At 40.0% G+C, this 13013-nt stretch overlaps 1 protein-coding gene across 2 annotated transcripts in view; it reads left to right on the top strand.

Annotated features, from left to right (window-relative positions):
* The window catches only part of SFXN3 (sideroflexin 3), a 154571-nt gene that overhangs the window by 32384 nt on the left and 109174 nt on the right, over positions 1-13013 (top strand). The gene's annotated exons all lie outside the window — the stretch shown is intronic.

Here is a 13013-nt window from a genome sequence, read left to right as displayed (position 1 = left end):
AAGGCCGCAGCATCTCTTGACTTAAGCATGGAACTCACAATATTAAATACCTTCAAGATGTTATGTATGTTCCACCAAAGTGGTTCCATTTAAAGGATCCCTAGGGAACACCACATGTAGTTTTAGTCTTGGGGTCGTGACGTGGCCAAGGTGAACACTTCACGTCAACCCATTTATATCGTAGATAAAAGAGAGCAGTTTTTTTGTTTTTTTTTCAAAACAAAATTACTTTCGAGATTTTCACCATAACCACTTGATGTGCCATTGGCTTGACTATTTGGCAATATCTTTTTCGAAGGAGCACAGCTCTCAGATATCATTTACCCAACACAGGGCATCTATGAGCGGCACAAATATATACAGCTCCTTGTGCTTACTAAAATGGACCCGATCCTTAGTTTCCAGAACACAATGCACTTAAATGTCATCTGGCCCTGGTGCCTATCAAACAATTGTGATCGCATCTGTCACCTTCATAAAATAAATACCCGAACTTCAAAAGGTCACAGAAGAGGCAAGCCAGGCTAAGTCTCGGTAAACCATGTCACTCTGGGCTTTACCTTGCCTCCCTGTGGAACAGGGAGAATAACCTTAAAGATGTTATGTATGACACACAAACCCAGGCCTTCCGCTTGTCTCACAACAGCCCAGGAAGCAGAGGGCGATCTACGGGGGCGGGAGGCATAAATAGGGCCTGGCCCCGCCCAGCCCAGTAGCCCGCCTCCCCCAGCAATGCCCATTGGGGCCTCCCCTCCCCAAGGCGCGGCCTCTCGAGAGAGATGGAACGGGGGGGGGGAGGGGGTGGGGCGGGAGGCTTCGACGGGTGGCCACTAGCGAGCTGCCCTGCTGATGTCCCCCTGCGTGGGACGCGGGCAGCGGCATTCATACACAACGGCCATCTTGGGTGTGGCAGTGTTAGTGCAGCCATTCCTGCCTCAGAGAACAGAACGGAAAAAACGGTAAGTAAATTTACAGTGCGTATCAACAGTGATTCACACACTTTATTCTTCAATGTTGACAGTGCGCATTGTAGTGATTCGCACACTTTAACGTACAGTAAGTTATAGTTAATTTTGCTGAGGCAGCGCAGGTCATCGGGGATTTGTGCACCTGTCATGCAAACCTGTCATGCAGCTAGTCGGATATACTGCATGTCCTCGATGAATCGCACACCAAGTTGACATTTAAAGTTACAGGGTGGATGTTTTTACTGATTGACATGCATATTCACTGCGAGTTGATACGTGAGGGTATAGCCTTAGTATTTGAAAGCAAGTAATACGGGTGTACAGCTAGATGGTAAAGGAGGATAGGCCTGCGGATAGTGCAGATGTGTTCAAGGATGCAGTGGAGGATCTTGATGCATACTGTCAACCTGCTGTGTGTGTATGTGTAACCATTGATAGGTACACTTTTTTTCAGAGGAAGCAGGCTAAGACAGAATCATTGCAAGACTATGTGGCAGCGTTTAAAAAACTGGCAATAACTTGTAAATTTGGGGTCTTGCATGACGATCTCGTTAGAGATCAAGCAGTTATGCATTCAAAGAATGAGGGCACTTGGGAGAAGCTTTGGGTGTGTGGTGATTCAGCATTGAAAGAGATTATTGCTTTGGTGAAAAAAGCTGATATGTGTAAAAGGTGTGCCAAAAATGGCGGAGATAATAAATCTGTATAGAAAGTTTCTAATTCAAAAGTTGAAGGGAAAAAGAGAAACATAGTGGTAAAGGTCCTGGGTGGAAAAAGACAAGTGTGGAAAAACCCGAATCTGAGGACTGGCGTCCTGTATGTTTCAGATGTCGCAATAAGGGCTATATGGCCAGGGATATAAATTGTCCAGCTGCAATTCCAAGTGTGCATATTGTGGAATCATGGGATATTTTGCTAAAGCGTGCAGAAGAAGGAACCCTAAAAGTGATAAACACACAGTTAGATATGTGAGGGATAACAAGGAAGAAATAGAGGGGGAGAATGAGTCCTCAAGTGAGGATGGAGTCCTCAATATAGAAGATGCTGTGTTGGATATGTTTCGGAACATCAGGAGCAAACCTATGTGTGATATGATCATTGGGGGAGTTTGTATGCAGACCCGGGCGGACTCAGGCCCCATACACCATTGTACAAACATCTGTGTGGAAGGAAACATTTGCAAAGGATCTAGGAGATCAGTTGAATCCTACCTGTCACCTATCGCGTTGAAACAATTCCGATGTAATGCTTTAGGGAACTCAAATTTGAATTTAAAGGAAGAACCAAGCAAGGAAAATTGTATGTGGCTGTAAAAGGACCATCATTACTTGGATGGGTTGACCAGGAGAATTTAGAAATCACCTTTGACCCCAATAGTGGAGAACGAGTGATACCACTGGAAGAACACATTGAATCCATAGTAGAGGTAGTCAGGAAACAATTTCTTGATATATTTTCAGGGGAAGTACGGAAACTCAGTGGCTTCGGTCATAAAATTGTATTGAAAGAAGGCGCTACACCGGTAACTCACAAGGTCAGGAACATACCATTGAATATAAGCAACAGCATGATGAAAGAGTTAGATATTCTACAAAGTAAGGGAATAACAGAACCAGTGAAGTGTGCAGAATGATTCACAGCCTTAGTGGTGGCTCTGGAAACGGATGGCTTGTTACGCCTATCCATTGACCTCTGAGAATTGAACAAAAACATAGTGGTAGACAAATTTCGATTACCCAGAATAGATTAACTTTTTTCAAAATCTAGGAGAATAAAATGGTATACAACAATGGACTTGACCTTGGTTTATCACCAGGTACAACTACATCCTTCCAGTAGGAATTTAACTGTGTTTGTTAGTTCCTTTGCGTCAGCGGCTGCGGTGTTTCAACGACTCAAGCACAAACTTTTCAGAGGGGTCGTGAGAATGACCTGCTTCCAGAATTACATACTGGTGATAAGCCGAGATAGACGGGAACATGACACCAGATTAAAGATGGTCTTAGGAAATTGTCAGATAAGGGTCTTTCAGCGGAGTTAAAAAAACTCAAGTTTGCATTGGAGTCAGTGACTTTCCTGGGTTATGAAGTGGGCAGACATGGTATTGCCCCCAAAAAAGACAGCTTTTGTTCGGTGGCCACATATATCCCCAGATAGTTGAAACCCATTCCCTTTCAGACCAGCGGGCTCGACCAACTGACTGTCGGGCTCCATACAGTGATGGGGTATTTTATGGATTCTCCCTAATTGATCTGAATGATTGAGATCAGACTGAAAGCCCAATGGATTTCAAGGATTCTCTGGAGAAAGCAATCCGGTTCTGCAAGACATCATCAGCATATAAGGAAACCATGTCTTCCCTGTCTGTCCCAGCAGTTAGAGTTTCCACAGAAAAGGCATTTTTTGTTTTCTCACTAACTTTGGCGCTTTTTGTGCCAATTTAAAGGAACAAACCTCCCCCACCACCAATAAAAACTACACGTAACTGGGACAATTACCTAATGTCATTAATAAATTTGAACCTCAAGGTCATTGTTTCTTCACTTTTTATGGTTTCCAAAAGAGAAATTCGTTTTTTCCTTACAAATTATGTTTCCAAAATACATTTTTTAGGGGGAATTCTTTTGCAGATTATTTTCTAAGACTGTATTTTTTAGGAATGTTTTTTCCAGCAGCAAGGCACATCTCCATGATCTGATTTTCAAGATCTCTATTAGCCACGTTGTGTACTGCAAATTGTAATCTCTTTCGGTTTCACTCTTTTTGAATTCTCTTGAATCATAATAAAGTACCTTTAATATAAGATTCCTCCTTTACCAATTAAATCAAGCAAGAAACTAAAAATTCCTTTAGAATAACGGTAAAGTACCTTTCACATTCCTAACTTTGTAGCAAAGTTATCTAAATTCTTCAATTCCCATTAAAAAAACATTTTTCAAGAATACGTTCTGTAATATACAATTTTTTCCCCCCACAAAAAAGTGCGAGTGTGATAAATCAGTTCTCTAAGTTGAAAGAGGGAAGAAAAGTCCTGAAGGTAGGAGGTGCAAAAAGGGGGGCGGAGGGTCTTTCTAGCGGAAATTTATTAGTGTGGGAGATGGCGCAGAGCAGGAAAAGGAGAAAAATATCTCATTTTAAAAGGGGCCAGTGCTTAGTTCATAGTACATTTTTTCTACCTACTGATCTGAGGATGATGTTCCCCAACTATACTTAATAGCAAAAGAAGACATCTGAGATAGCATACCTGTAAGATGGATTAAAACATACATATAAGATAGATTGAAACAGATTTCATAGTTAAAAGATTTAAAGTCCCTCAGTATCTATAAGGGAACCCGTTACCTCAGTCCATATGTTTACCTGCTTTTCGATTCACATTGGATCCATTACCCCATTTGGACTGGGATGCAGCTGTATACCTCGTATATAATATTCCAGAATTATTTTCCCAAAGTTTCCCTGGCCACTTGTTATAGCGATACGTGAGTGAGTGGGAAGTCAACCTGCCAGTGTTTTTTTAAGTTTTAAAGAGACGTTTATTCAGCTTAAGAGGGCATATAATAAAATAAAAATACAAAGCAATTACTAAGGATTACAAAAAAGGGGTAAAATAGAAATAAAAGTAACAGCGGAAGAGAATATACAATGCATAAAAAATATCACATTACAGTCTGATTATTTATCAACTCTATAGATTTGAGGGAATACAAGGGGACGTTTGATATTAACAGGTCTAAAAAACAACTTTTGTGGGGAAGTCAGGGAGGTTGTAAAACTTCTTGGAGAGGAGGTGGAGGGGCAAAAGCTGTAATGGCAGAGTGATCTAAAAATCGAGTAACCGGTGTCTATAGGGCTTTGGGTTTTTATACAAGAGATAAAGGGTGCATATATGCAGTATCCAATCTGTGAATATAATGAAGTGCATACCACCACGCCTTAAAAGACAATTGTGTAAAATCTTTCCAGTTATGGGTGATTTGTTGGAAAGCAAGTTCTAAAAACAAATCTAACATCGGCGTGTGAGAAGGGGTATTAACCCAATCCTCAGATACACTGCCTAAAAATATGTTGGGAATAGAAAAAGAAACATTACTTTGAAAAATGAGATTAATTTGGTGCCATACTTGTAACCAGAAAGCAGAAACTAGGGGGCATGTGAAAAGTAAATGCATCAAGTCAGCTTGTGGTGCAGAGCAAGTCCAACAAGTGTCAGGGATGTCTTGGTTAATCCTGTGAAGGGTATGAGGTGTGATAAAAAGTCTGGTGTAAATAAAAAAAAGTGTTTGTGTAGTGTTAGCAGCACAAGAAGATTTCCGAATTTTAATCCAGATTCGTTTCCAGGAATGTGTAGGTATTGTGATAGATAAATCTTCTTCCCACTTAAGTTCTGTCTCAGTTTTAGATCTCAGCACAGGGGAATCAAGTAAGTGAGACTAGATAAGGGATGCCTTGGGACATGTAGAATGTCCAATAATATTGTTGGGGATGGGATATCTGTGGGAGGCATGGACTTGAAATAATTATAAGCTTGAATCATAACCTCCTGTAAAATAAGAAAATTAGTGAGGAAGGTAGACGGAAGGGTAAAAAGCTTCTGTACTTGAGGAAAAGTAAGAAAAGAATCTTGATCAAATAGTTGATGGACCCATATCAACACCTTAATTCTCCAGGAATGCCAATAAATAGGTTGACGTTTGACCTTAATGAATGGGTTATTGCATATCGTAGAATTAAAAAAGGAGACAAGATCCGTGGGGGTAAAATGGATTATAGATGATAGTAGTTTGCAAGTATTATTAATAATTGGGTTGGACATTTTCTGAGGCTTCTCTATGAAAGATAGGTATTCTGAAAAAGAATACAGTGATAAGAAAGCTTGCTCTAGATCAACCCAGAGTGGAGTATGTAGCGGAAAGGATGCAATCCAATGAGAAGATTGTCGCAAAAGGAAGGACTTATGTTAGTTCAGAAAATCAGGGAATTGTACTCCACCTTCCACTTTAGGTCGTTTCAACTTTGTTAGAGACATACACGGTTTCTTGTTACTCCAAAGGAAAGCAGATAGCATTGAGTTGATTTTTTTATAATATTTAAGAGGAACACGTAATGGAATATTAGAAATAGTGAATAGAATCACAGGGACCAACATTATCTTAATTGTGTCCAGACGACCCCACCATGACAGATAAAGAAGATGCCATTTACTGGTTAGAGCCGTAATTGACTGAATACAATTGTCCATATTAATGGGAACACAGGATGTGATAGAGGAAGAGAATTGAAGACCGAGATATTTAAGTTGATTGGGTTGCCAAGTGAACTGAAAAGCAGAAAAATCATGACTAAAAGTGAATCTATTAAGGGGTAAAGTCTCGCACTTATCAGTATTTAATTTATACCCGGAGACAGATGAGTAAGAAATAACTTCTGACATGAAGGCGGGGAGCGAGAATTTAGGCTGGGAAATAAATAAAAGAATATCGTCAGCGTATGCAGCGAGTTTAATCTGATCCGAGCCATGAATGAAACCGTGGATGTTAACGTTTTGACGGATCCGAGACAAAAAGGGTTCCAGTGCTAGATTAAAAAGAAAGGGGGAGAGAGGGCAGCCTTGTCAAACTCCTCTATGTAGGTTAAAAAAGAAGATATAAGTCCATTACCACAAATAGCTGCCTTGAGGGAGGAGTAGAGAAGAGAAATAAGAGTCCTGTACTTCGTCCCAAAACCAAACCAAGATAAAGCTTGAAAAATGAAGGGCCAAATGACACGATCAAAAGCCTTCTCTGTGTCTAAAGCAATAGCCGCTAGAGAATTGGGTAGGTTTGCAGACCTGGAAATAATATAAAAAAATAAGCAAGTATTATCTGAAAGAAATCTACCTTTGACAAAGCCAGATTGTTCCTTGCCTTGAATATCAGGGAGAAGGGTTTCGAGCCTCAGGGCCAATGCCTTGGAGAATATTTCGTAATCTAAATTAACTAAAGAGATGGGACGATAATATTTGCACAAATGTGGGACCTTACCTATTTTCGGAATTAAACATATATAGGCATCTAAAAATGAGCTAGAGTAAGTAGCCAAATTGGAAAAGGATTGAATTAACAAACAAAGTTTAGGAAGGAGCAGTTTAGAAAAATATGCGTAGAACTCAGCTGTAAAACCATCTGGTCCAGGGGCCTTGTCCTTTGTAAGGGAAAGTAGTGCAAGTTGAAGTTCTGTTTGGGTGATCTCAGTCTCTAGGGACGAGAAATCAATTTGAGAATAATCCAGTTTTGAAATAGAGCAGAAATAGCGTAGAATTGCAGATGCAGAAGGTGTGTGCTCTGGTGTATATAGATCTGTATAAAATTGTTGACATTGATTTAAGATGTCTTGGTGATGAGAAATGCCATTATCATCGATAATTTATTCAATGAGTAGCTTGTCCTGTTTAATTTTCAGATAGTTAGCTAGAGGTTTTCCAGCTTTATTTTGACCTCTATAGTATTTAGCACTGGATTTGAGAAGTTATGAAGCCGCATTATCGGTAGAAACTTTATTAAAATTAATTTTGGCTTTAATTAGCTTATTTAAGACTTCTTGGGAAATAGATGAATAATAAGAGGGTTCTAAAAGTTTTATTTCGTTAAGATGTAGTTTGAATTGGGATTGTGAAAGACATCTTTTTTTGGAAACAAAGCTTATTAAATCACGTGCTGAAGCCTTGAATGCATCCCAAACAGAGTGCAAAGGCCTGCCTTCTGTCTGATTCAGGAGGAAAAATTCCTCAGCAAAAGCAGTAAACGAGGAGGTGAAAGAGGAGTCCAGAAGTAGGGAATTATTAAATCTCCATCTTTTAGGGAGAGTAGATTTAGGTAGGATGTCTAAGTGAACCGAAAGAGGGGCTTGATCTGATATCAGAGTTAAACCAATATCCACTGAGTGGAGGATTGAGTGAGATGATGTGATACAAACACATAATCAATTCGAGATTGCGTGTTATGTTCTGGAGAGAAAAATGTGTATTTTCTCACGGTTGGGTTGCATAAGCGCCATGCATCAGTTAAATTATGTCTCTGGATAGCTTGTGTGAAAGTTTTTTGTGCCTTGTTTGGAATGTATCTCAATGCGGAGTGTCTATCTAAAAAGGGGTCTACAGGTAGATTAAAGTCGCCAGCAAGAATCAAACTGTCATCTGGGTATTGCAAACGTTTTTGAGAGCTTATAGTCTAAAATTTACAGTCCGTTGCGTTAGGCCCATATACATTGAATATCATGATTGGTGTTTTGTTACAATGCAATTTAAGTATTAACCATCTTCCTTCTTCATCATTATCCTGAGAGATCAATTGAATTATCAAAGACTTGTGACAAAGTATTGTGACTGCGTGTTTTTCCCCAGGACAGGAGAGTAAAAAACCTTACCCACCCAACCTCTCTTCAATTTTGCACTTTCAATATCTGATAAGTGAGTCTCCTGTAAGAAAACTAACTGCGCATTAAGTTTCGCTAAATGAGCGAGAACACGTTGTCTTTTAATTGGAGAATTCAAACCCCTGACGTTCCAGGAAAACATTGTCAAGACCATTGTGAACAGACAAAATATAGACAAACATCAGACCTCGAGTAAGAAACAACAATGTTGAGCCTGAGAAGAGACAGGAGACAGAGTAAATTACAAGGAGTAAGATAAGCTAGGAAATGTAAGATAAGAGAGAGAGACGAAGAAATAAAAAGGAAAAAAATGAGAGAAAAAAAGGACACAAAAGATCCTGTGGTAAGCGAGGTAGAACATAGAACAATGATGAAACATAGATTGGGTAGGAAGACAAACATTAAGAGTAACATACCTTATCAAAACCTTATGGAGGTGGGGAAAGGACCACGCGAGGAAGACAACACGTCTGATCAGGAGGGGATGGTATGGCGCAGAAAGGAGGCGACGTGAGACATGGTGGGGTACGAAGGGATCCACGACAGATACACATCACCTGAGAAAAAAGAACAATTTAAAGTATTAATCAAATAAATAACAGCCTATTAAATAGTTGTATTGAAACAAGAAAATTCACCAGCACCAAAACAAACATGGTGAATTTAAGAAAACAGTATTAGCAACAAGTAGAATGATCAACACAAAGCAATCATTTTGTGGAGACTGAAGGAACAACGTGCATAACATCAGCTCTGCAGGACGAAAAAAAGTCTTGCAGACGATGAGGATCCTCAAAGGTCATTGTTTTGTTATTGTGTGTAACCTGAAAGAAACAGGGATGAAAAAGGCCAAACTGGGCTCCTATCGAGCGAAGGGCAGGTCTCATGCTCCGATAATCTCTACTTCTGTCAGCTGTAGCTTTCGCATATTGTCTTGAGAAAAATTTAAGACGTTGCCAGACCATGTGATTTTCTTGATGCGACGTGCAGCCAAAATAACCTGCCTTAAATCCATGTATTCTAAGATGTAAAGAATGACCCCTCTTGGTTTCTTAGAGGGTGAAACATTAGGAGGAGGGCGGCCCAATCTGTGAGCTCTCTGTGTGTTAAGTTGCAGAGTCTCTGGTAACAGTAGAACCTGAGGTAAAAAGGATTTGAAGAAACAAATCACGTCTGCCCCTTCCGTGCCCGCAGGAAGACCATATATGCGTAGGTTGTTACGCCGATTTCGGTTTTCAAGGTCCTCGACTTGCCTCTGCAATGAAGAGACTTGTGTCTGCAAAGAGTTTACTTTGAGAAATTCCTCATTAAGGTGTGAGATTTGTTGTTCCGGCAAAGATAATCGCTCTTCCATGAGTGACCAACTTTCAGTTAAAGTTTGCAATTTAGCGTTAGTGTCTTCAATGAAAGGGCGCAGAGCCCTAATCTTTTCCAGTAGAATGTCGAGCGAGGCTGCAGGCGCAATTTTTGTATGTGAGGGTGGGTCTTTCTTCAGTCGCTTGACTTGCGACTTACTGGCAGGAGATTGAGATTACCCTGTAGGTGAGGCATGAAAAGAGGTCATTTTGGACCCTGTACTTGAGGTAAGATTGTCCATTACTATAGAGACCTTCTAGGTTGGTAAACATCTTCTTAACTTTCCTAACTAGTCTGAGTTCAGGGTTATGGAATTCAATAAAATATCTACTTGTCCATGGGGCAGGTTGCTTCATAAATCTACTTGTCCTGTAACAAAATCCAGTTGTCCTTTTTGTGCAGTGTAATGCGGCCACAAATTATGACCGCAATCTCATGATATAAGAGCTATGAAATAGCCTCTCTGATTATGCCAGGGCTCCTTCCACAGTAGTGTTTGAATATTAGGAACTCCCATAGTTTTCCACATTTCCGCAGATCTACATACTGGTGCCTAAGGTAATGGTAAGAAGCAGTTCCAGGGTTAGAATGCCTTTTTAAGTCTGTGCAAACCTACTAACTTGCATGTTTTAAGGGTTTTCACCAACTCGTCTAATCTTTTTCCATACTGAGGAAGGTTGGATATTTACTCCTGACAATGGCAGACATAAAACTTCTTTCAGGGTTGGGAAAAAAGTGGTTGGAGAGAAAATTAACTTGTAAATACTCAGATTTTTCGCTTGAGCAAATGTACACCTGCATATTTGCTCATGCTAAAGTGCAGTTCACAAATATTTTCTAGGAGTACTATTTCTTGGCCTACACGAATTCACGAAAGTCGTATATCTGCACTTAATCCAAGGACATGGGTGCACTTTATTGAATAATTGGGCTCCTAATTAGGTCTGGTGGTAACAAAGACCTTTTGTAAACATACAAAAGACCTTTTGTATTTATTAAAATGTTCTCTCTCTCTTTCTGTCTATTGGCTACCTTCACTGGGAGTGATAGCATTCTGTTCTTTCACAAGGAGCATATGGACACAGTCGTTTTGTTCAGTTCCATGAACTACTGTGCAATATGTGCTTTTTGAGACAAAATTGTTCTTGCTTTTGCCAATGTTTGTTATAATGGTGAGGGCCCGGCAGCTCCCACACTAATAAGGTTTTACAAAAACTATGCCAAAACAAGTCACGCATTGACAAAACCAAAAGGCTGACTCACAATTTCAGACCTACAGGCTTTACCAAGGCTTGTTTATATTTATATTTTCCATAATCTTATTAAAACTGGTCACACTCATTTTCCATTATGAATATTTTTGGGAAATACTAGCATACATTAACACATTTTACTAAATGAAGCGGCAAAGAAATGGTACCTAAATTTTTTTGGGGGAAATGTTTTTGCATTTTTTTTTAGAACATTTTATTTTGAAAGCAGAATCATTAAGCTTGTTTTCAGACTTCTGCAAATATTTGCATCTAATCAGAGCACATTCTGGGAGCAGTATACATAGCCTCATATTGTTAAACTTTGCAAACGTGTGTGCACATTCTTATACTCTAACCACAGTCAGTAGTGCAGTCTGAGCTTACAACGTTTACTTGGAGAGCTCACCCTAATAATGAAGGCTTTGCATTAATGAACCATAAATACAAGTTTGAAAAGCTTTAGCAAATGGACATAAAAATGACCTCAACTGCAGGAAATGCCTTTCCCGATCCACAATGTTGTACTATAAACTGGCAGCCAAAGGGTTTGTGCTGTAGGGGGTTGGGCCTACTTATCCCAAGGACAAAATACACATGTAAACATGTCCCGGGCGTTGGGCTATAGGAATTCCACATCCCTGGAGTTGTAGACATGAGAACTTTAGATCTGCCCATGAAATAGATTCGCACAAGAGAAAACGTGAATTCAATATGACAAAATTAATACTAGTCTATACATATGTCACAGATGCAGCAGTTAGAAATAGGAGAGACAAGCATGTTGTTCAGGCAAAAGGTATGTCGAATTGTCTCCAAAAATGGAATATATTAGCTAGAAAGGTTCCCACAGAGATCCAAAACCGGTATCAGCTTTAACATGAACTTGAAAGTCCTTAAGAATGCTTTCCAAAGAGATATAAGAGATATAAAAGAAAAAAAAATCCAAGGATAACGATATAGTCTTTGTATGAGACAATGCCTTTGAGAGATGAGGAAATCCCAATTGCAGCCATTACCTTTAAGAAAAAAGAACAAACTTCAGAGGAGGAGATTGCCAAGTCATTTCCTCAGAGAACAGGCTGTTTTCTCAGATGTGCATATAAAATGGCGGCCAGCATTGAGGTTAAGCACTCTTCGCCTTAAGTAGAATCCCTCCTGACACAAACAGCAGATATTCAATGACCGCTGTGTATACCCTATGAAAAACGGGTCACACAGCGAGAAAATAAAGGAGGGAGCCACTGTGGCGCCACCATCATTTGCGCCGACCTCCAGAGCCTCACAGAGACGCAGCCATCTTCGCCGCGAGGTAAGCCACTCCTCCCCCTGCAAGTGTTTTTGCTGACAACAATCTACACTATTGCTCACGAGTTATTGAGTGAACGTGATTCTTCCCTGATAATGGCAAGGTACCTACTGGTGGTCACCAGTAAGTAGTTCTAAATAGGCCAGCTTTTCCATAGACGGAGCGTTTTTTTGTTTGCTAATAACTTTGGCCCCGTTTGACGAATCTTCACAAAACCTTCCCAAAATAAAATGTTCATCCACCTCAGCTGCTTCCTGGAATATTTCAGTGTGATACGTCTAGCAGGGGCCGGGAAAAAAGGGGGATCACAAAATATAAAATCTCCATTTATTTTCGATAGACTTCTTTAAGACAGCTTTTAGCAAAAACTGCTGAATGGAATTACACCAAATTCGTCAGGAAGCTAGCTCTTGGTCGGCAGATTGTGCTTTTTGTAATTTTGGGTAAATCTATTCAGTAGTTTTTGAGATTTTTAGGGTAAAATATAATTGTATATTTTGGCAGTTGGGCTTTTGAGAGGCCAGTGAGTCTCGCTCAGGAGCGCAAAATCAAAAATGGAGCCTTGTGATTGGTCGAGAGGCCCATTTTTCCTGTGAGCCTTCACGTTTCCCACGAGCCCCACGAGCGCTCTGATTAGCAGGCTGTTGGAATGCTAGAAATAAAATTACCACTATTACTGTTTACTGTGAACGGTTGGAGGTGTTGTGGAAATGGAAT

This window comes from Triturus cristatus, chromosome 1_2 (genome assembly GCF_964204655.1).
Source record: "Triturus cristatus chromosome 1_2, aTriCri1.1, whole genome shotgun sequence".
In the NCBI taxonomy this organism is placed as follows: domain Eukaryota; kingdom Metazoa; phylum Chordata; class Amphibia; order Caudata; family Salamandridae; genus Triturus; species Triturus cristatus.
Note: the sequence above shows the minus strand (reverse complement) of the source record. Positions and strands in the feature narration are given on the sequence as shown.